The following is a 27,355-nucleotide window of genomic DNA, read 5'->3' as shown; positions in this document are numbered from 1 at the left end:
TGAGCAGGGAGTTCAATGTGGGGATTTGCTCCCAAGACCCTGGGATCACCATCTGAGCCGAAGGCAGTCGCTTAACTGACCAAGCCGCCCAGGCGCTCCCCCGCCAAATAGTTATTCTTAAATTTTGCTCTGGATACTATAAGTTTCCAAAACTGAATCCTCTAATGCCAGACATACTTCAGAAGCAACACACAAGAAGCCGCTTCCTGTATTCTCTACCTTCCATTTTCTATTCTTCTAATATTTTATACAATAAAAAATTTTGTCTTAGTTTTGCTGCTACCAGTTTATGGTATCCTAGAAACTCCACAATGATGGAAAAGAACAGGTACTCACAACAAAGCAGAATTACCAACATATTTATGGCCTTATCATTTGACAGGGAAGGTCAAAGCTTCTCTGAGTTTATTCATAACCCTGCACCAGCTTTCAATTCTTCGAAAATTGCTCCTTGATACCCGGCTTCCATGAAATCACAGAGAATGGCAGCCACTCTCTTAAGGCATAAATCAGATTCTAAATAACTGATAGCACTTTTTTCCTCTAGACCTGGACAAGAAAGGCACAGCAGTTTCATTGTGGAGTGCCAGTGCTTAGAAAAACCAGCTCACAAAGGATGTTTTTAGGTTTTAATTCCTAAAGTCATCTGTAAGAAAACAGTCTCTGGGATTATAAAAAATAAAGGTCCTGCTCTTGAATGTCACAGGCATTTTAATATCCTCTCCTTCATTCTCCAAATCCAAATGAAATACTGTCGCAGACTTAGTGACTTTTTATCATGATTAATGCTCTGACTTTGCTGTTCCACACTCAAAATGTGCAAGCCGCATTTTGGGTTTGGGCACACTAAGACACAAGCCAAGGACACAATGACAAGTGAAATAGATAAGGATATGCAACCAGCTACATATAATAAACAAGTAACATTAAAGAGGGGTTTTTTTTGTTTTTTTACGTCAGGACAAAATATTTAAATTTTTTTTTTCCTGTATGATGTCAGTAATTCTTTTTTGCAGGGAACATTAAGAAATAGGTCATGGGAAGCCTTTATTCTAATAATTAGTAACCATTAGTTTTTACCATTTGGCATTTAACATCTGAGCCACAGCATCTGGGCATTTTCTCTGAGATATACTCATGTACCTCACAAAGGGCTGAAAACAATCCCATGTGAAAAATAGTTGAAAACTCAGGACCTTTAATCTGCAAGGTTTGCAATTAATGAATTACCTCTACTTAACTATGACAATAATTCAATGATGCTTTCTCATTTGGTTGTTTATCTTAATAAAAGTTAATACAGTTCTATTAATAGCCATCCAGATGACTGTTTTTATGAGGATGCTGGCATTCGCTGTCAGCCACTGTGTTTTAGCTTGTACCTATCATCGTGTCGGCGACGACAACGTCAAGACAAGCAGTTACACCACGGTGGGGACTGGCACAGACTCAGGTCTGACCATCTGGACCAAACGGTCTTCTGCCACTTACTGGCTGTGTGACTTTGGACAACGGAATTCATCTCTTTATATCTCAATTCCCTCATCTGCAAAATTGAGGAGATACTATCTAATATCACAAAGGTGTTGCAGGGGTTAAGTCAATAGTACCCATGAAGCACTTAGAATGGTTGCCAATAAATCTCAGCTACCTCATGGTCATTACTTTGTCATGGCAAACCAACAGAAAGGGATAAAGTAGGTTTAATGTGTGAACAGCATGTCTGTATCAGGATAGGGGCTCTGTTGCTTATCCTTAATTATTAATTTTGTTAGATAAGCCAACAGAGAAAACAAGAGACAGAAGACACATTACAATTTCCATGTGGTGCTTTTATAAGAAACATGTTAATATAATTTCACCTATGTCTACACTGCCCCTTTCCAGCCTCAGTCTCCATTCTAAGGCCAGTCTACATAGCAGTGTGACATCACTTTCTCAGGACCTCCAGGCTGCTGTGAAAATAGACGAAGTCGTGGGCATTGAGGCCATTACATGAGGGGAAAACCAATATGACCAAATCATTATGTGTCTTAAAAATGCCCTAATTGGGGCACCTGGGTGGCTCAGTGGGTTAGGCCGCTGCCTTCGGCTCGGGTCGTGGTCTCGGGGTCCTGGGATCGAGTCCCGCGTCAGGCTCTCTGCTCGGCAGGGAGCCTGCTTCCCTCTGTCTCTGCCTGCCTCTCTGCCTACCTGTGATCTCTCTCTCTCGCTGTCAAATAAATAAATAAAAATCTTAAAAAAAAAAAAAAATGCCCTAATTGGGGGCGCCTGGGTGGCTCAGGGGGTTAAAGCCTCTGCCTTCGGCTCAGGTCATGATCTCAAGGTCCTGGGATCGAGTCCTGCATCGGGCTCTCTGCTCAGCAGGGAACCTGTTTCCTCCTTTCTCTCCCTCTCTCTCTCTGCCTACTTATAAAATAAATAAAATATTTTTTAAAAAATGCCCTAATTGCACAGCTTTATTTTACATCGTAGAATCTCCATGAATTCCACAATTCACAGGGTTGTTTGGACATGGTATATGAGTAGCAGTCAAAATCTGAAACCTCATCTCCTGACTCCGAGATGGATGCAACAGCTGGCATAAGAAGTCACTGGGGAAATGTAATTTTGTGGCCATTTTAAATCCTTAATGATTTTTATACATTACTCACTTGAAAAGTGAATTGTTCGATTTTTAGAAACATGATCACTGAAGTGACAGGAGCTAGGCTGCCCCGTGTATACTGTAGAGAGAAATTAAGACCCATCCTGTAGGAACTGTCTTACCAACTTTTCCTGTCTGTCTTTTCCTTCAAAGAGAATGTAACATTAGATAGCATAAAAAGACAGTTTTTAAAACCAGGCAGTTCCCCGCCCCCATTAAAATTGTTTCTATTTATGTCCTCCTTCTGAGAGCAGAAGATTGATGCCTTAGTAGCTTTGAGTATTAATAAATGACCTCACTCTATTCTTTAAATAACTTAGGAAAAAATGCATTCTGAAAGGAAAGACAGATACCCCTTCCTCAAATGAGGAAAGTTAGCATCTAAATGTTAACATAAATAACATACTTTTGCAAGTGAAAGAACGATATATATGACACATATGCTTTTAAACCCAAGTAGCTCATTTTAACCTGCCACTTCTCAGATACTAATGAATACATAATATTTCCAGTCCTTTCTCTCCCAGCCCAGACTTACATACTAAAATAGAATCAATTAAAAAAGTCAGACTAATTCTGCTCTATGAGAAACCGGCATGGTATGGCAGAGGGAAAGGGCTCTGGGCCCTGCACAAAGAGCACAAAATTAAGGCCAATATCATGTTTTACAGCCTCACAGAGATCAGGTTCTCTAGGCCCAAGTGAATATAATCAAGTACTCCTCACTTGCTCGTTGTGATTGTGTTGATGCAAGTGCAACATGCCCAATATATTCTTCTGGCATTTCTTACCGAATGGGAAACTTTCAGATGCATCTCGTTTTGAAATAAGGGAAGATGCAGAAGCTAATGACATCACAAAGTGCGGAGTGATGGGGAAGAGTGTGTAAGAACCAGGGCAGAACAGGATGGAAAGCTCCAGTAGGTGGGGGCGCTCAGAGCTCTAGTGGTGCCTGGAGGAGCTGCTGGAGTGGAGACGTGTCCAGATTTACCATTTCAGACCTTAAGTCTAGGTTATGACAAGTCTTCTAAGCACTTAAAACTTAAATGAATATGGAGTGGATAATGAGATTTTTTTTCCCTCTAAAATGTAAGTCTGATGAATGATGCCTGAAAGTACCACCAGTCATTTTTATGAGTGCTCAGCTCAGCAATATATGCTTTTTTTTGGGGGTACCTAAAAGAAAGATTTTCCCTGTTTTGGCTCCTCAACGATGGTCACACATCCCCTGTAGAAAGAAATGTCATCTCTAAAACTTCAATAGCTAAGATAATATAGTTTCTTCCTAAATAATAAAAAGTAAACTGTGAATGTATCTTAAGATATAAAGCCATGGATTTATGTTAATAACCGCAGATCCCAATTAGATTCTTTGTATTATTTGCAACAACCAAAAGGATTAGTTTTACTTAAAATACATGTATATGTGATAATGAATTGGTTATGGTTCATAAAAAGATATATAATAGACAGATAAACAATTGTGTATAATAGAAATAACTTTTATTTTATGAAAGTAAAAAATAAATCTTGTAAAAAATTATAATCTGGAGGAATCTAGAATAACCATTGCGAGTAAGCCTTCAAGAGAAAAGAAAAAGTACATTAGCATTTTTGTTTGACTCAAATATTTTTTCTGTCATTTGCAAGCTCAGAAGTTGCCAAAGATAAACTTCTGGCAAGAACTGTAAAGTGTCTTGTTTTTATTCAAAAAAGCATTTAATAATTAAGGTTTTGCTTTTAAAAATAATAATCCTGAGGTAAAACTGTTTCCATGCTTAAAAAGACACACATCTGCATACCCACGGCTATGTTTTTTCTCATGGAAGATGGCCCTAAAACTAGAATGCTCAATACTTGGTAACTAAATCCCATGAACATATTACAGATTTGCTTCAAAACTACTTTTCATTTTCAATTTAAAGATGAGAGTCACCTTGAGTTATTTCTTATAATTTCAGTGTGAAATGGAGGAAAAATCACTTAAACAGTGAATAGTAAATGTTTTATGAAATACATCTAGAGAGCCCTTGAAACCAGACAGGAGAGTTAGGGGGCCAGAGGGCAAGTAGGGTTAGAACTATACCGCATGCTACATAGATTAAGTATTTGGGATTATAAAAAAATGAAATTATAGTCAAAATGACATATGTATAGCAAAAAATTACTACTATGATACAAATAAAAGTACTTTCAAATCCAATTTCTTAAATAAAAATTTTCTCTAAAACTTTAAAGAGCTCCAGATTTTTAAAAATAAATAAAAATAAGAAAAGAAAATCTTTAAGGAATAATGAGAACAATATAAAATATTGAGACTTGGGCACCTGGGTGGCTCAGTGGTTTAAGCCTCTGCCTTCGGCTCAGGTCATGATCCCAGGGTCCTGGGATCGAGTCCCGCATCGGGCTCTCTGCTTGGTGGGGAGCCTGCTTCTTCCTCTCTCTCTCTCTGCCTGCCTCTCTGCCTACTTGTGATCTCTCTCTGTCAAATAAATAAATAAAATCTTTAAAAAAAAATATTGAGGCTTAACAAAATCTAACGTTCACTCCAGAGTCGGATATTTAACTGCCTGCTCAAGATTCGTATTTGAAGGCTCGGTGGGCATCTCTGACTTAACACAGTCCAATGAGACTTGGTTTCTACCTGCAGTCTGCCCCTCCATATTTTCAGCCTGTCGGTAAATGGTACCACCGTCCACCAAGCCCAAGACCAAACTGCTTATTCTGTTCGACAAAGCTAATAGACAGATGATGTAATGAGAAGAGACACTGTGTAATGTTCAAAACTGACAGAGGATTCATCTTAAAAATATATAAGAAACACAGCAATAAAAAGCCGACAGTATCCCCAACAGAAAAAATGAGTTAACACTAACAAGCAGGATGAAGGAGTATGCTTGTCCTGATGGGCACCGGGTGATGTAATGTAACACTGTATGCTAATTACACTAGAATTAAAATAAGTAAAAACAAAACCCCTCAAAACCTCTCAAAGCAAAAATATACAAACACTTCTTACATTAAAAAAAAAATAACAAGCATATAATGAGTTGCTCAAGACTCATTACATTAGTCATTACAGAAATACAAGCGAACACAGCAAGATATCACTTGATTCCTATACACTTTATATCCAGAAATTTGGATAATGTGAAATGTTGGTGAGGATACAGCGATAATCTTTAAACACAAGAAAAATAAAAAACCCTCACATACTGCTGGCTGGGTAAAGGCAGCATTCTAGAGGGCAATGTCGAACTAGTTAAATAAAGCAAACCTATGTCCTATGATGTAGAAATACTTTTTCTAGCTACAGACGCATCGAAGAAAAGCTCACACGGGTCCATAAGGGTATATAGTGAGAGGGCTCAATCCAGTATTATTTGGGTGGTGAAGCAGGGTGGGGCTGGAGGGATGCAAGGTTTGGAAGCAATTTAGTGTCCAGTTTGCAGAGTGGCTGGGCAAATATACTCCATGCCCAACATAAAGAGCTATGAATAAGTTCAAAAGAACAGATACATATATGGCAACACAGATCCTAAAAGTATGCTGAGTAAAAAGATAATCAGAAGAGACAGGAGGAAATGCACAATGCTAAGCAAAACAAACCAGTCTGGAAAACTACACACCATACAGTTCCAATTATATGACATTTGGGAAAAGCCACAAACTATATCAATAGTAAAAAATGAGCGGTTCCCAAGGGTGTGGGGGAAGGAGGGGGGTCAGTGAAAAGGGGAAGGCCAGGGGACTGCTGGGATGGTGAACGTATAACACATAATACTGTAATGGTGAAATCTGTGAAGACCTACAGAACTTTACCAAGAACACAAAGAATGAACTTTCCTGTAAGCAAATTTAAAGAACCATTTAGGAGGTTCAGGGAGTCTTGGGGGGGAAATGCAGAGTCTTGGGGGGGGAATGCAGGAGAAACTAAATGTAAAATTACATACAAATTATATATAAGTATATAAAATATATAAATTATACAATGGTAATAAGGAAAATGTAAAAAAAATCATTTATGTAAAATGCACACACACAAACCCCCAAATAAAATCAGAAATAAGAAAAAAAGTATATGCAATTTACATTATAGACCAAGGGGTCATACTACTAACATGAAAAGAAGTTCTAACAATAATAGAAGCAAATTGGGCCAACAACTTCATAGAAAGATGATAGTCCAGAGAAAAAGAATGAATAGCTTTTAAAAATATAAAAATATGCTCAATCCTATTGATAACAAGAGAAATGCAAATTCAGACTCTTCTGGAATATTACACCCCACGTATTAGATAGATAGGCTGAGAGGACATGGGTCTTCCTATCACTCCCTCGTACAACCCTTCTGGTGGAGCACTTGAAACAGGCTTCATCCAGATGCTCTGAGCCACTGATCACAATTCTAGGGATCTATCCAAAAGATACACTGGCAAAAACACAAAAAGACACATGAAAAAAACTATTCATTGCACTGCATTCCATCACTGAAGCCCTGACTTGCAAACTGTAGTCAGTGTAGTATGTCAGAGGGGCTAGAAACAGATCTACGTGTACACTGATAACTCATTTTTTTTTTAAAGATTTTATTTATTTATTTGACAGAGATCACAAGTAGGCAGAGAGGCAGGCAGAGAGAAAGGGGGAAGCAGGCTCCCTGAGCAGAGCCGGATGTGGGGCTCAATCCCAGGACCCTGAGATCATGACCTGAGCCAAAGGCAGAGGCTTACCCCCACTGAACCCACCCAGGTGCCCCTGATAACTGATTTTTGAAAAAGCTGCAAAGGCAATACAGTGGGGACAGAATATCTTTATGACAAATGGTGCCGGAACAACTGGACATCCACGTGCAAATGAAGGAATGTCGATCCTGCCTTACATGTATACAGAAAATAAAGCGGATCACAGTTCTAATGTGAAACGTAAAACTATAAAACTTCTTAAGAGAAAACATAAAAGGAAACTCTTATAATCTTAGGCTAGATAAGATTTCTTAGATAAAACTCCAAAAGCAGAGCCCATAACAAAGAATAGATAAAGTGGACTTCATCCACTTTTTACAACTCTTTTTAAAACATCCAGATTTTAAAACTCTGTTCATCAAAGGGTACTTCCCTGTAGTACCGAGTGTGAGAGGGAAGTAGAAGTACAAATTCATGTTAATTGTAAAAAAAAAAAAAAAAAAAAAAAACCAACCAAAAAAACACAACAACAATAACCAAAAAACCCCACAATCCTAGCTTTCTCAAGTGAATCGACTTAGTAGCTACAAGCATTCCCTTTAATGCCCAGATTATGGTCTCTAATTCTTATTTCTTAGTAAAATCGCCTTTTGGAGAAATTCCAAAACTCAGCTGGGAAATGGGCAAGATGAGCTGGGAACATACCATAAAACAGAAAGGAAGAAAGTTATCAAAGACGAGTGGGTTTGTGCCAAAAGGATTCATTCAGGAGCCAAACTGAATATGCTCCCCACCCCCCCGCCAAAGATAGGACACTTCAGCAGTTAGGATAATAATGAGAATGTACTCACTATTCCTACAAAATTTGCTTAAATCCAAATATGCTTAAATCCTCAACAAAAAGTAGCCGATCGGTGCTGAAGAACGGTATGGAACGGGCAGACTAGGGTGACTGCCGGAGACGCCGGATGGTCTGTTCTGAGGTGCGGCCAGCAGCGCAATGGACACCCCTGAGGCAGACTACCGACAGCTCACACTGGAGGTGGAAGTCCTCGTCACATGTAGAAGGACAATCCCGCTGAGCCACCAACAGGGTCAGCTGCACCCAAGGGGATCCCAGCAGCAGGAAGTACCTGTAGCAGATTTCCAGTGGGAACCAGACAGACATTCTTAGCTGAGACACCAAGAGGGGGTGAAAGCTGGACTGGAACATCCAGCTAGCCCATTTCCAAGTAAGAAACTGAGCTCCGTCTACTGCTGGATGCCTCTGTCCCAAACCTGGATTGTTCACAGAACATGCATCAAACCCTTATCTGGATTCCTGTACAAGTTCTAGCAATTTTGGAGTGGAGTCTTTTGGGTTTTCCACATACAGTATCATATCATCTGCGAAGAGTGATAGTTTGACTTCTTCTTTGCCGATTTGGATGCCTTTAATTTCTTTTTGTTGTCTGATTGCTGAGGCTAGGACTTCTAGTACTATGTTGAATAGCAGTGGTGATAATGGACATCCCTGCCGTGTTCCTGTCCTTAACGGAAAAGCTTTCAGTTTTTCTCCATTGAGAATGATATTTGCGGTGGGTTTTTTGTAGATGGCTTTGATAATATTGAGGTATGTGCCCTCTATCCCTACACTTTGAAAAGTTTGGATCAGGAAGGGATGCTGTACTTGGTCAAATGCTTTTTCAGCATCTATTGAGAGTATCATATGTTCTTGTTCTTTCTTTTATTAATGTGTTCTATCACATGGATTGATTTGCGGATGTTGAACCAACCTTGCAGCCCTGGAATAAATCCCACTAGGTCGTGGTGAATAATCCTTTTAATGTACTGTTGAATCCTATTGGCTAGTATTTTGGCGAGAAATTTTGCATCTGTGTTCATCAAGGATATTGGTCTGTAGTTCTCTTTTTTGGTGGGATCCTTGTCTGGTTTTGGGATCAAGGTGATGCTGGCCTCATAAAATGAGTTTGGAAGTTTTCCTTCCATTTCTATTTTTTGGGACAGTTTCAGGAGAATAGGAATGAGTTCTTCTTTAAATGTTTGGTAGAATTCCCCTGGGAAGCCATCTGGCCCTGGGCTTTTGTTTGTTTGGAGATTTTTGATGACTGTTTCAATCTCCTTACTGGTTATGGGTCTGTTCAGGTTTTCTATTTCTTCCTGGTTCAGTTGTGGTAGTTTATATGTCTCTAGGAATGCATCCATTTCTTCCAGATTGCCAAATTTGTTGGCGTAGAGTTGCTCATAGTATGTTCTTATAATTGTCTGTCTTTCTTTGGTGTTAGTTGTGATCTCTCCTCTTTCATTCATGATTTTATTTATTTGCGTCCTTTCTCTTTTCTTTTTGATAAGTCTGGCCAGGGGTTTATCAATCTTATAGATTCTTTCAAAGAACCAGCTCCTAGTTTCGCTGATTTGTTCTACTGTTCTTTTGGTTTCTATTTCATTGATTTCTGCTCTGATCTTTACGATTTCTCTTCTCCTGCTGGGTTTAGCGTTTCTTTCTTGTTCTTTCTCCAGCTCCTTTAGGTGTAGGGTTTGGTTGTGTACTTGAGACCTTTCTTGTTTCTTGAGAAAGGCTTGTACCGCTATATATTTTCCTCTCAGGACTGCCTTTGTTGCATCCCACAGATTTTGAACCGTTGTGTTTTCATTATCATTTGTTTCCATGAATTTTTTCAATTCTTCCTTAATTTCCTGGTTGACCCATTCATTCTTTAGAAGGATGCTGTTTAGTCTCCATGTATTTGGGTTCCTTCCAAATTTCCTCTTGTGATTGAGTTCTAGCTTCAGAGCATTGTGGTCTGAAAATATGCAGGGAATGATCCTAATCTTTTGATACCGGTTGAGACCTGATTTGTGACCCAGGATGTGATCTATTCTGGAGAATGTTCCATGTGCACTTGAGAAGAATGTGTATTCTGTTGCTTTGGGATGAAATGTTCTGAATATATCTACTCAGTAAAGTGTCAGGATATAAAATCAAAGCACAGAAATCAGTTGCATTTCTGTACACCAACAACAAGACAGAAGAAAGAGAAATTAAGGAGTCAATCCCATTTACAATTGCACCCAAAACTATAAGATACCTAGGAATAAACCTAACCCAAGAGGCAAAGAATCTGTAGTCAGAAAATTATAAAGTACTCATGAAAGAAATTGAGGAAGACACAAAGAAATGGAAAAATGTTCCATGCTCCTAGATTGGAAGAATAAATATTGTGAAAATGTCTATGCTACCTAAAGCAATCTACACATTTAATGCAATCCCTATCAAAATACCAAGCTGGTGCAACCACTCTGGAAAACAGCATGGAGGTTCCTCAAAATGTTGAAAATCAACTACCCTATGGCCCAGCAATTGCACTACTGGGTATTTACCCTAAAGATACAAACGTAGTGATCCGAAGGGGCACGTGCACCCAAATGTTTATAGAAGCAATGTCTACAATAGCCAAACTATGGAAAGAACCTAGATGTCCATCAACAGATGAATGGATAAAGAAGATGTGGTATATATACACAATGGAATACTATGCAGCCATCAAAAGAAATGAAATCTTGCCATTTGCGATGACGTGGATGGAACTAGAGGGTATCATGCTTAGTGAAATAAGTCAATCAGAGAAAGACAACTCTCATATGATCTCCCTGATATGAGGACGTGGAGATGCAACATGGTTGGGTTAGGGGGATAGGAGAAGAATAAATGAACCAAGATGGGATTGGGAGGGAGACAAACCATAAGTGACTCTTAATCTCACAAAACAAACTGAGGGTTGCTGGGGGGAGGGGGGATTGGGAGAGGGGGAGGGGGGTTATGGACATTGGGGAGGGTATGTGCTATGGAGAGTGCTGTGAAGTGTGTAAACCTGGCAATTCACAGACCTGTACCCCTGGGGATAAAAATACATTATATGTTTATAAAAAAATAAGAAATAAGTAAAAAATTGAAAAAAAACAAACAAACAAAAAAACCCTTATCTGGAGCCTTCCATTGGCTCTCAAGGACCATGAAACCTTACTGCAGACACTGGATGTGAACAGCAACCGTGACTGTGGGAGACAGCAGCGAGATGCTACAGGGCAGTGACCACAGAATGAGATGTGTCCTGCACGACGACCACACCTTCAGTGGCATCTTTAAGGCTTTTAATAAGAACATGAATTTAATCCTTTGTGATGAATTCAGGAAGACCAAGCCAAAGATTGTGAAGCAGCCAGAATGTGAAGAAAAGTGGGATTTGGGTCTGGCGCTGCTGCCTGGGGAATACCTGGTTTCCGTGACTGGGGAAGGTACCAGCGCCCCCAGGCACTGCTTATTGCAGCTGCAGGAGGCCTGGGCTGGGCAGGGCAGCCGGCAGAGGAGTGCCAGCTGCTGTTCCAATTCCCCATGCTCCCACAGGATTAGGAGGCCCTGTGCAAGGGGTTGCGGGGCCATCCCAGCAGGAAATGAAGGACTCTGCAGGGAAGGGACACTGGAGCAGCAAAGCCACCAGGATGGGGGATGCCACCAACTCCTGGAGGCTGAGCAACACCACCTGCAGGCTCCCCCTCGTGGTAGGAGACCACCCATGGGCCCATCAGCTGGGCTTCCCCCTGCTTGAGGGATACGAATAGGCGTGCCCCCTTTAAGAATGAGACCCCCTCCATCAGGAATTAGTGGTCCACCTCCCCCCAAGAATTTATCCACCAAGACCCTAGGATACTGCTGATCCTTCTAAGTCCTTTTTTTCCTTGCAATGTGTCTTATGACACTGTGTAGAACTTCTGCTCCTTCTTTGCTACATTGCATAAAGTAATTTAAAAAAAAATGTTAGGGAAACAATTCCCTATTTTGAAAAATAATAAATTAAGGGAAAAAGAATTAAGTGAATAGCCTGCCTTCCTTTACAGACTATTCCACAGGCTAGCCCAGTAGCTGGTCTGAGGGAAGCTTCTCTTTCAAGAGGTATCTCAGGCAATCCGTGAAGTAACAGTGGCCAAACAGCTTAGTACTAGCGTTGAGCAACTGCCGATAAGGTCAGAGACGCACGGGGACCATCAATGGCTACAACATCACAATAAAGCGCAACCACATGTTGTGATACAGTATCACCCATGTCAGAAACCCCCCCACCCCAATTTCTTAATGGTCAGATCACAGCTCTAGAATTAACTAAAAATTACAAAAATTCAAAGGAAAACAGGAAGTAATGATACCATGCCATGCAACGAAACTAGACTGAAAATTCCATAGAACAAATGACAGAGTTTCTTCAAGGAAAATGTTGAGGAGTGAGGGAAATAAAACGAGGAAGGAGAAGAAAAACAGAGTCAGGTAAGGGGACCTGTTTAAAAAAACAACAAAGGGTGCCTGGGTGGCTCAGTTGGTTAAGCGACTACCTTCAGCTCAGGTCATGATCTCGGAGTCCCAGGATCGAGTCCCGCATCAGGCTCCTAGCTCCACGGGGAGGCTGCTTCTCCCTCTGACCTTCTCCCCTCTCATGCTCTCTCTCACTGTCTCTCTCTCAAATAAATAAATAAAATCTTAAAAAATTAAAATAAAAAAATAAAAAAAAAAAACAACAAAAAACCAACCTACTGCAACAGACAGGTCTTGTGTGGGTCCCTGATCATACAACCCACCATAAAAACGTCTTACAACAAAGGAGAAAATGGAGGTTAACACTTTATTTCATCACATTAATTATTTTTAACTTTTTTTGGGTGTGAAATGGGACTGTACTTACGATTTTTAGGAATCCCTTTCTTTTAGAGATACATACAAAAATATTTCTTAGTGGCCATGAAAACAATACACAATTTGCAAGGACATACAAACAAAAAGATGTGATGAAAAGGGAATCCTAGAGAGGGAGAGGATTTGAATCAACAGATCCTAATCAAATAGTGAAACAAAATGACCAATGATGACACTGTGCCCATAATTTATGATTAATTCATTCAGCCCTTTCTACTTAAAGCCTTATGGAAAGAAACCAAACAAAAAACAAAAGCTTTTATATGCATGGCCTTAAACATTCTAATTTTCATGAAAAGCACATACATCATCATTCCAGTTGCACGTGGAAAGACGGAGACTCAGTCTCAAGGAGCTATACTCAGTAAATGCCAGTAAGGACTCGAGCCTTCCACGCAGAGCCAGAAGGCCTAGAAAACACCTTCATGGGCATTGAGTAATTTAAAATTTTCAGACCTAACAAAGCAGAAGATAATAGATACCATGTGGCTTCTTCATACATTTGCTCATTAAATATCTATTCTATAATTAACTATGACATGCAGTCTCCTCCCTGTTCCTTTTGTAATGATTCTGAATATTTCCTTTCTTTGAGTATAATTCCTTTCCAAAAGAGCCTTGTTATAATAAACTTCTATTTTAGACATAAATGCAATTTTTCATATAAAAAGCATTGCAGATAAAAGGAAGAGAGGACAAGATTTGTAGCATTAATTTTTTTTAATGTTGCACATCAACATTTTTATGCTAAGTAGTAAGTTAGAATTTGGTTCATAAAATTGTTTTAAATGAAGTGTGTGTTAAAGATAAGATGAATTTAAAGAATTATGCACTATTTGGTTTTAGAAATGAAATTCTTTACGGCGGCCTACTGGATGGTATGCAGTATTAAGTGTTTAGTGCTAATAACTTGGAGCCATATTTAACACTATTTAAAATCATGCTATGAATGGGCCTGCAATGAATTGGTGATTATAAGGGCAGGAATCTTTGCATCTAAGAGGTAAGTTCAATGAACAGAATGTAAGGTCTGCATACAGAGTTGTAGGTAGGCCTATCAGTCTAGGTGTCTATCACTGATAATAGGCCCAACTCTTTTTTCTCATGGACAGAGTACTGTAGCAATTAGTAGGAGGAGTACAGAGCAGTGCTTATGTAGGCCGAATGCCTGGGCACATCTCATCTCTTACAGCAAGTATGACCTGCCTATGGCACGTTATATGCCGCTTCTCTAGGCTTCCATGATATTCTGTATATATTTGTATTACCAAACTTATTTTATTTTATTGTGAAAGCATGATCTATTTAATGATGATGCTATTAGCTCTTTCAGAGGAACTTACTCCTCTTTGGTCTAGCAATCTGTAAATACCTGATACAAGTAAGTCTTTAATAATATGTTGCTTGAATGAATATAGGAAAAAACTTGTCCAAGTTCTTCTATTTCTCACAAGGCTTACTCTGCTCTGGGAAATATTTTATAGTGTGAAATATGCTCAGAAAAAAATATTAAGCTCTAATCATAGCTTTTCAATTACTATTATCAAAATTTCAAAGAGTGCCCACTTCTTAATAGCCTAGCTTCACCCAGGAGAAAATAAATCCTTCTCCACTGTCCCCTGAGCAGCATTTTTGTACATTAACCTTCCCTGATAAAGTAAGACCAATATTCCATACTCTGTGCCTTTTACCTTGAGGGTTTCTGGTTAGGAGTGAAATTGGCTTACTATCATCAGACAATTGGAAAGGCCAACGTGAATGTAATTTATCAATTTTGAGGCTCCTCTATCAACATGACTTTTTCCAAGAAAAGACTCTGATTCATTATCATTACTACCTCAACTATAATAGAATACTCTTCTTCTTTGATAAGAAAACTGATTGTGCCCATTCATTTTTATTTAAAAACACATACACTCTCCAAAGGATGGCAGGGAAGCCTAATTCTCTGTTATAAAGAATTATGTGGTATTTATAGGCTATGTTTAGTGAATTTATTTTTTTTGAGAGAGAGAGAGAGAGAGAGAGCATGCATAGTTGGGGAGGGGGGTGGGTACAGAGGGACACAGAGAATCTCAAGCAGGCTCCACACCCAGTGTGAAGTTCAATCTCATGACGCTGAGATCATGACCCTCATGAGGCAACATCAAAATCAGGTGCCCCGATGAGTTAACCTTTTTAAATAGTTTCTTCTACACTGAATAGCATCATACCAAGTGCACAAATCACATAAGTGGAAACAGAATCATGGAGTGGAGAAAGCTAAGGTGTCAGTCTGACACAGATTTGGAATGTGGCTTTACCGTTCAGGAGTGGAATAACCCCTGAAAGTCAATTCATCTTTTTAAGACCCAGTTTGCTCATCTTTAAAATTGGGTCATATTGTCTCCACCACATATTGTCTCCACCATATTGCTCTCAAGACAGCAAAACAGGTCTCAAATGGGAATGTACATGGGACCACCTGAGGAATAGTCTCAAAATATACACAGCTACAACTCAAAGAGTGGCCGAATCTGAATTTCCAGTATGTTCTTTCAAAAAGCTACACACGGACAAATGATGGCCATTTAGATATGTCCTCACAATAGTCATAAAAAAGGGATGAGGATGATCTCTATTGCTGAACAGAGTGGTTTCCAAAATATATTATGTGAAAAAAAGGAGGTAGAGACAGATGTATAGAATGTGCTAAATTTCATATAAAAGGGGGGAAATGAGAAAATGTGTACATATTTGTTGTGGTTTTGCTTTTATTTTTTGCAAGAAACTGAAAGATTCTGAAGGAGGATGGTGGTGGTGAGGGAGATAGGAATAAAAGCAGGACCTCTCCTGAGGGTATCTTTTATCAAGCTTTGCCTTTAGGCTATGTAATTATTTAGTAAGTATGTAGGCTAAGTAGGCTATGTAATTATTGTAAAATATTTTTAAATAACTAAAAAAAAATAAGGTCTTATACCTTCAAATCAACTGCAAATGAGTCTAACAGTATATTAAATAGGCAGCATAACCACAGAAAAAACAAATTTTAATATTTAAAGTGAGAAATTTTAGATGCAATAGTCTGGCTGGGATATAATTTAAAGACAGACTTACAAAGGAATCTTAAATTTCACTCAGTAGCTTTACTGTCAGTACTAAATGTGGGTATTATAAATCTGAAACAAGCCACTATATACTATAGTATAATACAAGTATAGCATTTCAAGCCAGGATTTCAGGGCAGGGAGAGTTAAAGAAATAAAAACACAAAATAAAAGTTTAAAAACTACATATTAAAACTGAATTCAACATATCAGTGTGAACCCATGATTTACACACACACACACACACACATACCTTTTTGTTATTTCTTAGTTCTGTTTACTGAAAAAGTCTGAAAGCGCCACAGTAGCAATAAGCACATTTGTTACCTGGATCTTGGTTTCTAAATATCCTCCTCCTTGTTGAAGTATTTAGGATAATGCGATGTGATATCTGTAGCTTACTTTCAAATGGTTACCAAGAAGGAAAAAAAAAATCTATACATAGATAGAAGGCACATGATAAAATGTTTAAAAAATTACAAATGGTTGGAATATGTTGTTCATCGCACTAGTCTTACAAATTCTCTGTCAATATGGCCCTTCCCATAATAAAAAAGTTGACTAAAGAAAAAAATAAAGTTATGCAGATGATTTCAATGCCTACTCCTGAGTGAGCCACTCTCCATGAGTAGGTAATGCTTCCAACTGGCTACCTTCATTTTTTTTTGGAGCCCTCTATATGGATCCACTGAAATTCAGAGAGTAGGCATGATTTTTAACAGGAGGCTATAAAGTAAATGGCAAAAGAGTAGGATTCAGGAAATTCCTAGAGTATCCACGAAGTACCATACTCTTACAACATTGCTCTATGCATAGTTTCCTCATTTGAGAAACAGAAACAATGAACAAGAGGACTGCTGGAGAGTCAAGTGAAATGATGATGACCGGATTTATATATGTTAAAAAAAGCTGTCTAACTCTACAATTTTTATTAAAATATAATTTTCCAACCTTTCAGGTACAGAGGCTATTTTATAACTCACACATGGTTCTTAAGAGATTTCAGAGGTATGCAGTTCAGAGGTAACAGTATGTCTTTGACACTGAGACTATCTTATCTACTTGATATCACATAAGTACTATCTCAGTCTGCTTCAGAAGACAATCTGGGATTGGGACATCTTTAATGCTATTCTCTGTCAAAGTAAGTTTAATCCTCTTTGTCAGTCTGTAGCTCATCCTAGGTTATACTCTGCTTTGCTAACTTGGTTCCTAACTCTGATACATTTTTATAAATTCCACTATTAAACTAGTCCATATGCACGTAAGTCAAATAGAATTCTGTTCATGACAAAGATATGAAAGATTAAGTGGACTTTTAAAAGACAACTATGTAGGACAGTGCTTTTCAAAAACAAAAAAAGGAGGAAAAAGAAAAAGAAATTCTCCCCAGCTGACCAGAGGTAGAACACTTACTTTCCCTCCTTTCAGTAAGATTGGCTTAGAAGTACTGAGATTCCTGGCGTGTGTGTATCCATGCATATCTGTTACATGCAGTGTGGGTGTGTGTGTGCGCGCACGTGCGCGCGTGTAGGAAGGCAAGGTATCTTACACCATTCCTTGGAAGAGCTTCATAATATCCAGCAGGGTAAATACACAGTTTAAATAAGTACCCTCAAATCCCAGCCCTTCTAGCTGAGCTCTATTTTGATATGTTTTCCACTTTTTCTTCACTTTCAGTTTGATCACTTTGGGAACAAACCAGATCAAAATGCTCCCAAGTTCAGGGGGGAAAAATCTTAATTGGATAAGAAGTAATACCACCCAGCTAGAGCTGTATGAAGTTCTTTATACAGAAACCTTCACTTGTGTCAATCTTCTTCCCAGAGGCTCATTTCATTTCTCTGCTGGTAACACTCAGATCACTTCACAGTTCATTGATACCGCATTGGCAACCTTTTGTTTTCAATCAAAGGGAGATGCTGAAGCAACGCTCAATTGAACTAAGTCTACATGACATAGTGTGCTTGTGTCCTTGCCACAGAGGACTGTGGAAGGGGAGCTAGAGGAAACTCTGACACCTAGCATCCAATATTCCATTACGTTACCTACAATTGAATTACCATGAATTACAATGACAGAGCTCACACAAATGCTGATGCTCACTTTTCTATCGTTCTACCCGCATACAGCACATTTATGGATCAGATCCAGTCTCCAAAACTGATTCTTTGTCACTCGTGGTTGAAAACGAAAGGCCAATGTTCAAATAAGTTTTTAAACAGCTTCCACAGAGACTGCATTTGATACTTCCTCCCCTGTTCCTTTGGAATCACTGAGGGATCACCATAGGTTTTTGCTGATGGCCATCCTTCTGTAAACCCTCCTAAATGGAAGACTCCTGTAAGATTAAAGAACTTGTAAGCTGTACGGGTGAGTGGTGGGATTCAGACTGCTGTTGCATGCCTTTCCCTCTGAGACCTCATTGTAGCCAGGCTGCCTTAAAACCTACCGGCCCTGACACCATCGTCCTCAAGGGCAGAGATATACCTGCAGCCACTGAAAGCAGCCATCACTCCCTCAAATGAGCTTGCAGTGAACTAGGAAGAAAGCATAGGGCGGTAGAGAAGTCAGTGGACTAAGTCACAGCCTGGGATGCCCAGCCACCCTGTATTTTACAAGAGGAGGCAATCATGAACAACTGTTAATGGGAATAATATATTTAAACCAGCCAAAACTTCCCTATTTATTTGGATTTGGCTAGCATCCAGTGAACTAAGTGTGATCATTATTTCATCTTTTATCCTAAATTCATAATTATAATTTTTTTAAGGTTTAGAAAATGAAAAAACTTTTAATTTAGTAAATTTTGTCTATGGATAGACTGTTTTGGGTCCAGAGAAAAAAGATTTTAAAAATTGATGAAAATGATCCAGATAAGGGAAGATCAGAAAGGCTTACTTGGAAATTCTGTGTAGAAGTCGGAAAATTTGAGTAGGGCTTTAAGAGAGTGACTTAAAAATTATTTGTGGCACAGGAAAGCAGTGATTGTGGTCAGTTTGGAAAACTACTCATGGACCAGTTTCTTGGGGTTACGTAACACAGAGAAAATGACAGACCCGAAAGAGGGAGATTTAAAGGTCAAACTCAAAGCTTCACATTTAGGCCCAGACCAAGGTGTCCATGCAGAGGAGGAGGGGAAGGGCCCACCAGGACTGGGGAGCTGGCAGCAGGCCAGGAAGAGAAGACAGAGTTGAAATAGGTGGAAAAGTACTTCACCAGCATCGCGCGATACAATCAGCACCCCTCACTGTGCAAGCCGTCTTACAAAAGCACAGCATGGTAGCTGCACTTCTGCTCACACCAGGAAAGAAACGGATAATCCCCAATATGCAAGTTCTGGTTTTGTTTAGCTTGGAAAATGGCCTAACCAAAATAATTTTGTTAAGTCGTCATTACTTCCCAGGTTAGTCCCCCAAATTCAACTGCTGTGAGTGAACAGTGAGAAAGGGCTAGCAAGAGCAGTGGATTTCTACATCCCTTCCTATCTAGTCATCAACTCCAAGTAATCGGGTTTCTATCCACACTTTGCCATGAAAACTGCACCTGATCAAGTTTCTTCTGAGCTGCCAAACTTAGTCTGTTATATTCGCAACACCTTAGCTGATCACTCCCTTACCTCCCGAAACTCGAAACCACCTCAAACTCAGTGGGACCACCCTTGTAGTTTTCCTGTTTCTTTTCCATTAAGGTATTCAATTCTCTAGAGTTCTGCCATTGATCTTTTCACTCCATACCTTCTTCCAGTGTGTAAGACTCCACTCCAAGTTAATTATCATGTATATGTTGAGGATTCTCAAGGTATATCAGCGGGTCAAGCTATATATATATGTGTGTGTATATAAGTTGAGTAGAATCATATACATAGACACACACACACACAAACAGAAGAATTGCCTAGAAGGAGAGATTGTTCTACAGACATCTATATATCTATATTTAAGCACTTCTACATAGTTTCAAAGACAGATCAGTTTCTGCGTGTCCCAGAGTCTGCTGACCAACTTCCTATCTTCACGTGTTCTTCTCATATTCTCTGTTTTAAAGAAAGATGGCAATCAACTGCCTATTAAAGAATCCTAGTCATTATATTGACTCCCCTCTGTGTTCTCCAAAGACTTTCGAGCACACATCTCAAGGAACTCCAACAGCCAAGTGAAGCTGACTTATTCATCATTTCTTTTTCGATTTCTAAGAGTTGAATGGCCTCCATCTCTTCCCTAACCAATTTTTCCTCCATATTGCTATCACACTAACCCCTCTAAATGGTACTCTAGAGCTGTGACATCAATATAAAGACCATCTACCTGAGAATGCAAACAAGTCCCTCTAGCTTTCTCACCTCTAGCTGCATCTCCGATGGCTCCCAAGGATCTAGCAATTGTGCCGAGTTCCCCCAGGTTTTCTTGCACACCATACTCCTTGCACATTAAATGTCTTTATTCATCTCTCTTTGCCTAACTCCCCAAAAGATGTTATCCCCCCAAGAAACTGTCTCCATGATCACCATCAATCCTGTTCCCAATCTGGATTAGACGCTTCTCCCATGCCATCCTCACAGCACTCAGTGTTGTTTTGATGTGTGTGTGTGTGTGTGTGTGTGTGTGTGTGTGTTTAAGGAAGCTCCAAGCCCCGCATGGAGCCTAACACAGGGCTTGAACTTTCGACCCTAAGATCAAGACCTCAGCTGAGATCAAAAGCCAGAAGCTTAACCAAGTGAGCCACCCCAGCGCCCTGCACTCACTGTACTCTTAAAACAAATTTCTGAATTTTGCGGCTTATTCTTCTGGCTTTTCCACTGAGCTGTGAGTGGTAGAACAGAAGCTGTTTGCTTTATTTCCACATTCTCGGTGCCTACCACAGTATCTACTGCATAACAGGTGTTTGAAGAATGTTTGTTGATGAAATATTCTATGCTTTAAATCAACAAAACAGAATGCAATACCTGTAAAATAAACTCTTTGTGAATGTGTGGCTTAACTTCTTAGTTACAGAAAATTAGCTTAATTGAACATGGATAAAACCATAAAGGAAATATTTCTATGGCAATCTAAAGAGGACATTAGAGTACTTAGACAAATGAGAATTGTATAGCTCTAGGATTCTGTTGTCCTACTGCTCATTAAAATGCCATGTTTTCATAACAGTATAATAAGACTAACACAATGTTCTAAACAAGATAGGTTTTGGTTTATAATTTTAAAACGCCCTGTAGAGGAGGAAGGGGAAAAGCACACACAAGAAGAGAAGGAGAGAACGGGCACAGAAACATTTTCCCTAGAAAGCTGGGCAAGGTTTGAAGTGAAAAGAGGAGGATGCTGCAGGAAGATGTGTGTCTGTATGCATTCCACACGCAGAAGCTGCTGCTCTGGAAAAGCAGAGCGGATAAGCCAAAGAAAGAGAGTGAGTAATGCAGAGGACACCGTGTGAAAGTAGACGGCTGAGGTCAGACACTGAGTGGCAGGACTCTCCCAGAAAAGCAAGTTTAGGTGGGTGAATGGGATGGGAGGAAGGAATGGGTATTAGCACTTGTGGTTGTGGAAGAGGAAAGTCGCTCGATGCGACAGCCCATCCTTGGAGAGGAGATGCCTGGTGGTCTTTTTCAGACCACTGTTGCCTGAGATCTACCTCATGGTTAGCACCCATTTTCTTTCAAAGAAACACTTGGGCAAATCACTTGACCTTTAAGTTCCTGCAATTCTTTGTCCATAAAACGATCTTTAAGGTTTTATACCATTTACACTAATACTTAATGGTTCTATGCTACTATATAGTTTTCTTTTTTTAAGCAGGCTCCATACCCAACCTGGAGCCCATGGTGGCGCTTGAACTGACAACCCTGAGATCAACCCCTGTGCTAAGATCAAGAGCTGGACACTAGACTGAGCCACCCAGGCGCCCCTATGGTATAGCTGATATTCTGAGGATCACTTCCCTGGTGCCGTCACTGAGGAGGTGGTCCTGGATGTGTGTACATGTGGGTAGTCAGACCCACACCCTCAGTTCACAACAGAAACCACCACGCATGACAAATTTACATCAGAGACATCCAGCTTCTGTCAGACTCTGAACATGTTTCCATCATATTCATTACCAGCATGGCAAATGTCTGATTTATAAAATGTGAGAAATTTAAACAGCAAGAAATTGTCCTAGGAGTGAAAAAACCAGTAGCAGTAAACATGACTAAGATCATGAGGAAGAAATATTTACAACACATTTAGAAGTTTGCTCAGGTGAGATAAAAAGTGATGGAAGTCTGTGCTGTAACAGCATCCCCTACATCAGATACCGGAATCCTGACTAGGAATCACTGAACAAGGTTTAGGATAATGTAAAAGGCATGCCTTATTAACTCTTGGACATCTCATTTCTTGGTCATAAATCCTATTAACTTGTATTACCAACTGCCATAAAACTTGCAGATAAAAGATAATTTATGCTCAGTGTACAGAAGCTAATGTTTCTGCACTCCTGAGAAGCACAGGACCAGAAAATGAGAAAGTACGTATGAGAAATCTGGAACCATCCACACTCTGCATGGCTAGCATGATAAACATGGCTGGGAGCACCTAAATGTCTTCATAAGGAATATAGCCTAACTAGTAATTGATATCAGTAGTGTTTCATGTTGAAAATTTCTCTCACTGGTTTCATAAAACCTCCTGCTCATAAAAGGTTATAAAGTCTTATTAAGAAGACATTTTGGAAAGTAAAAGAGAAATGCTTACTTTTAAGGGAGGAGCTATTATGCATTCTATTTTTAATTTTCTATTTGAAGGAATGTTCAATCTGCCATTTTTAAAGTAAATGCTACCTACTTTCACTCATAATAGCAGTTTGACCCACAGAAAGTGAAATATGCCAAAACACAATGTAAAGGACATTATATGTTCAAAATAAACCGGCTAAAAAATTCCAAATATTTTTCCATATGTATATAGACCTGGAACTACACTATCGTCCCCTTGTTTTAAAATTCAATTTGTAATAACCAAAGTAAGTCACAGATAGGGGACTGAAGAGAGAACGCAGATGAAAGACTAAGGTTTGGAACAACCTCTGTAACTCAAGGGGAATGGCTTCTGGACGCACAGGTCAGCCGGCAGTGACCAGATCAGCCAGATTGACAGAACTCTTGTGAATGAAAGACGCTTACTTATTTACATAACAGTCTCAAGAGAGACTCACATGTAGATTACTACAGAAATGCTAAGATAATTTGAGGGTTTAGGTGGCTCTTTAAAAAAAGATAAAAAAAAGCACATTTTAGTTCCATGGTCTGAGGCTATCATTGCCACGTAATAGACACAGGCAACATCTCTTAGCAAAGCACAGCACCAAAACATTTTTATCGTTCCTACCAACAGAGCCCGTAACATGTCTTATCCTCCTGCTATTATCTTCAATTTCAGAAAATCTATAATTACAGAACCAATTCCAGAAAACACCGTTCTCAAAAATAATACTCAAAATAATTAACATTTACACTGATTTTCACCACCTGTGAAGTATTTTAGCAAAGCTCAAAGGTAATCTCATTTAATTTTCTTAAATGATAAAAATTCTTGAGGTATGTAAGTTTTTTTATACTTGAGGGAAATTCAGAGTCATTTTTAATTTAGGTGAACAATGAGGTGGGATATACCCTTACAGTGTACCCCAAATTCATCTTATTTTAAAATATCGTGGAGAATAAGTACATGCACACACACACACAACTCTAAACACACGCCAACTGCCCACTCAGTAAAACACTGTTCATGGATAAATACCAGCCTATGAACTATAACTTGTTTTAAGAGTTTGATATTTGCTGTCCAAAATCTATAAAGAACTTACTAAATTCAACATCCAAAGAACAAACAATCCAATCAAGAAATAAGCAGAAGACATGAACAGACATTTCTGCAAAGACGACATCCAGATGGCCAACAGACACTTAAAAAGTTCTCCATCACTCGGCATCAGGGAAATACAAATCAAAACCACAGTGAGATATCACCTCACACGAGTCAGAGTGGCTAAAATTAACAAGTCAGGAAACAACAGATGTTGGCGAGGATGTGGAGAAAAGGGAACCCTCCTACACTGTTGGTGGGAATGTAAGCTGGTGCAGCCACTCTGGACAACAGTATGCAAGTTCCTCAAAAGTTGAAAATAGAGATACCCTACAACCCAGCAATCACACTACTGGGTATTTACTCTAAAGATACAAATGTAGTGATCCGAAGGGGCACGTGTACCCGAATGCTTATAGCAGCAATGTCCACAACAGTCAAACTATGGAAAGAGCCTAGATGTCCATCAACAGATGAATGGATAAAGATGATGTGGTATTTTATACACACACACACACACACACACAGGAATGCTATGCGGCCATCAAAAAGAACCTGAAATCTTGCCATTTGCAAAGACATGGATGTATACATATATATATATGTGTACATATATATATATATAAAATATATAATGGAATACTATACAGTCATCAAAACTCCTGAAATCTTTCCATTTGCAGTGACATGGATGGAACCAGAGGGCATTATGCTGAGCGAAATAAGTCAATCAGAGAAAGACAATTATCATATGATCTTTCTGATATGAGGAATTTGAGAGACAGTGTGGGGGACCATACGGGTAAGGAGGGAAAAAATGAAACAAGATGGGACCAGGGAGGAAGACAAACCATAAGAGAATCTTAATCTCATGAAACAAACTGAGGATGCTGGGGGCTGGTGGGACAGATAGGGTGGGGGGTTGATGGACACTGGGGAGGGTATATGCTATGGTGAGTGCTGTGAATTGTGTAAGCCTGATGATTCACAGACCTGTCCCCATGGGACAAATAATACATTATGTGTTAATTAAAAAAAAAAAAAAAGGTTTGATATTTGCATGTTAGGCCACTAACCCCAAGAAAGAGGAAAGTAGTGTAGTAGAAAGTATAGAGTCAAAACACGTTGCTGTGTGACTGACATAACTGTCCTGCTTTCCTCAGAATTGTTATGAAGTTAAAATTAGATGCTTCTTGTAAAAGTTCCAAAATTATCTTCCATTCTGAGAACAGCTATTTATTGACTTTCAATTAAAAAATACATTTCAAAAGTTTCAAACCATTCTTTATTCGGCACGGAAGCACACCAGATTGAATTTCTTGGGCCCTAGTTCCATAATATTTGAAAATGGTTTCAATTTAAAGTTATGAGACTTCTTCTGTCCATTGTGACGATGATTGTGATCAGTCCTATTAATTATGAACAGTAACTGTAGACACCCTTTTTGAATATCTCCCCAAAACATACACACTGCCTCACATTGATGTATGCTCTAGCACGTGGATAATATCACACATAGTTCTAGGAAAACACACATGGCAAAGTCTGTTCAGTTCAATGATCTGAGTCCCATTTCTAGAATGCAAAATGGTTCTATGCACTAATTTTAGTAAAGCTTTCAATTAATTTTTGGTGTTAATCACAGTTCATAAGTATATAATTAAAACTGCTTAAAAATATGGCACACTATATAAGATTGGTTCATATCCTAAATCCTCAAACATTCTCATTTTGACTTTTGCATTTATACCAATAATTGTCTTAGTGTTCTCTTACTAAAAGCAGTTGAAAAGCTGGGACCTTGTATGTGTTTCTGGGGAGATTTTTTTTTTCCTTAAGATTTTACTTATTTTAGAGAGATAAAGAGAGAGAGAGGGAGGTGGGGAGAGAGGGAGAGAGAGAGGAAGAGCACAATCTGGGAAGATTTCTCTAGAACTAGTGCCAAAGAGGAACAAAGCCAGCATCGTTAGTCCCACAGGTGGAAGTCTATGCTAAATACTGTCACTCCTCTACATGACAGAGGGTCTGACTGTGCAGGAAGTTTTTGTCTCACACTATATAATAATTATTTTCTTAGGACAGGTACTTTCCCAGTTCTTTCTTTCTTTTTTTTTTTTTTTTAAGATTTTGTTTATTTATTTGACAGACAGAGATCACAAGTAGGCAGAGAGGCAGGCAGAGAGAAAGGGGGAAGCAGGCTCCCCGCGGAGCAGAACCTGATGTGGGACTGGATCCCAGGACCCTGGGATCATGACCTGAGCCGAAGGCAGAGGCTTTAACCCACTGAGCCACCCAGGTGCCCCCCCAGTTATTTCAATGAGACAAAAGCACAATATCGCACAAAGACTGCAGAAGGCATTGTTTTGGAGAATGTAGACTGATACAAAACTTTGTTGGGAGAACTGAGGATTCTGTTTTAACAAGTAATTAAAGTTTAATATATTTTATAAATGAGAAAAAAAGTATTCTCCTAGAAATTATGTAGGGTCATGATTCCAGACTTTCTTCCCAAACTTCAGTTTCTGGCAGTTTGAGAGACAATGTTCTGTGTTTACATAGTAGTTCCTCTCCCCGGGCCACGGCCTTATTTTCCTAGACTGCCTTGCAGTGGGCTGGGGAGTGTCACTGTGTTCCCCCACCAAAGGTGACAGAGGACAGAGCTGGCCCTGTCCTTTAAAAACATGCAGTGCCACTTTCTAGCTATCTTTTTCACAGATGCCACAATTTCTTTCAGTTGACCTAGATACAAAATGGAAGATGCCGCCCAGACCAGACCAGATATTCCACTCTGATAGCCACTCAGATATTCCACAGATAATCTCGGGTAAGCCTCTGAGATTGAGGGTTAATTACTCCTGTAACGTAGGCAGGGTAACACCATACTTACAGAAGCAGTATGACAAATTAGTACCCTGACCAACTTAATAAAAAGTGCTAGAAAAAAATTAAAGAAATCTTTTAAAAGGCATCAAACATCTGTTTTTGTCTTTTTTAAGGGTACTCAGAAGCCAAAAACTAAGTCTGGACTGAAAAAGAAAACCAAATCTAACTTTCATCTTCGAAATATTTGGTGTTTACCAAAGCAGATGAACTTGAGCTTTGGTTTCCAAGGCATCGAAGTAGGGAAGGTCATCAGGAGACAAGGCCAAAGGAGGGAGTGTAAAAGGAGACTGCACCATATAAAGCAGAGACTTCCAGTGGGAGATGAGGACAAATAACATTCCTGCCGGACCACTAGGAAAACTGCCCGACCAAGCCCTGGCACTCTGCAGCTGAGAAGAGGGAGCAAGCATGCCCTGAGCACCTGTAACCAGAAGTCACACTCATAGCAGAACTGCCTTCTTCAAACTCAC

At 39.3% G+C, this 27,355-nt stretch overlaps 1 protein-coding gene and 1 pseudogene across 5 annotated transcripts in view; one reads left to right on the top strand and one right to left on the bottom strand.

Moving 5' to 3' along the window:
• TPK1 (thiamin pyrophosphokinase 1) overlaps positions 1–27,355 on the bottom strand; it is a 350,875-nt gene that overhangs the window by 103,215 nt on the left and 220,305 nt on the right. The window lies entirely within an intron of this gene.
• LOC123952088 lies at positions 11,391–12,047 on the top strand (annotated as a pseudogene).

Source organism: Meles meles, chromosome 10 (genome assembly GCF_922984935.1).
Source record: "Meles meles chromosome 10, mMelMel3.1 paternal haplotype, whole genome shotgun sequence".
Lineage (NCBI taxonomy): Eukaryota > Metazoa > Chordata > Mammalia > Carnivora > Mustelidae > Meles > Meles meles.
Note: the sequence above shows the minus strand (reverse complement) of the source record. Positions and strands in the feature narration are given on the sequence as shown.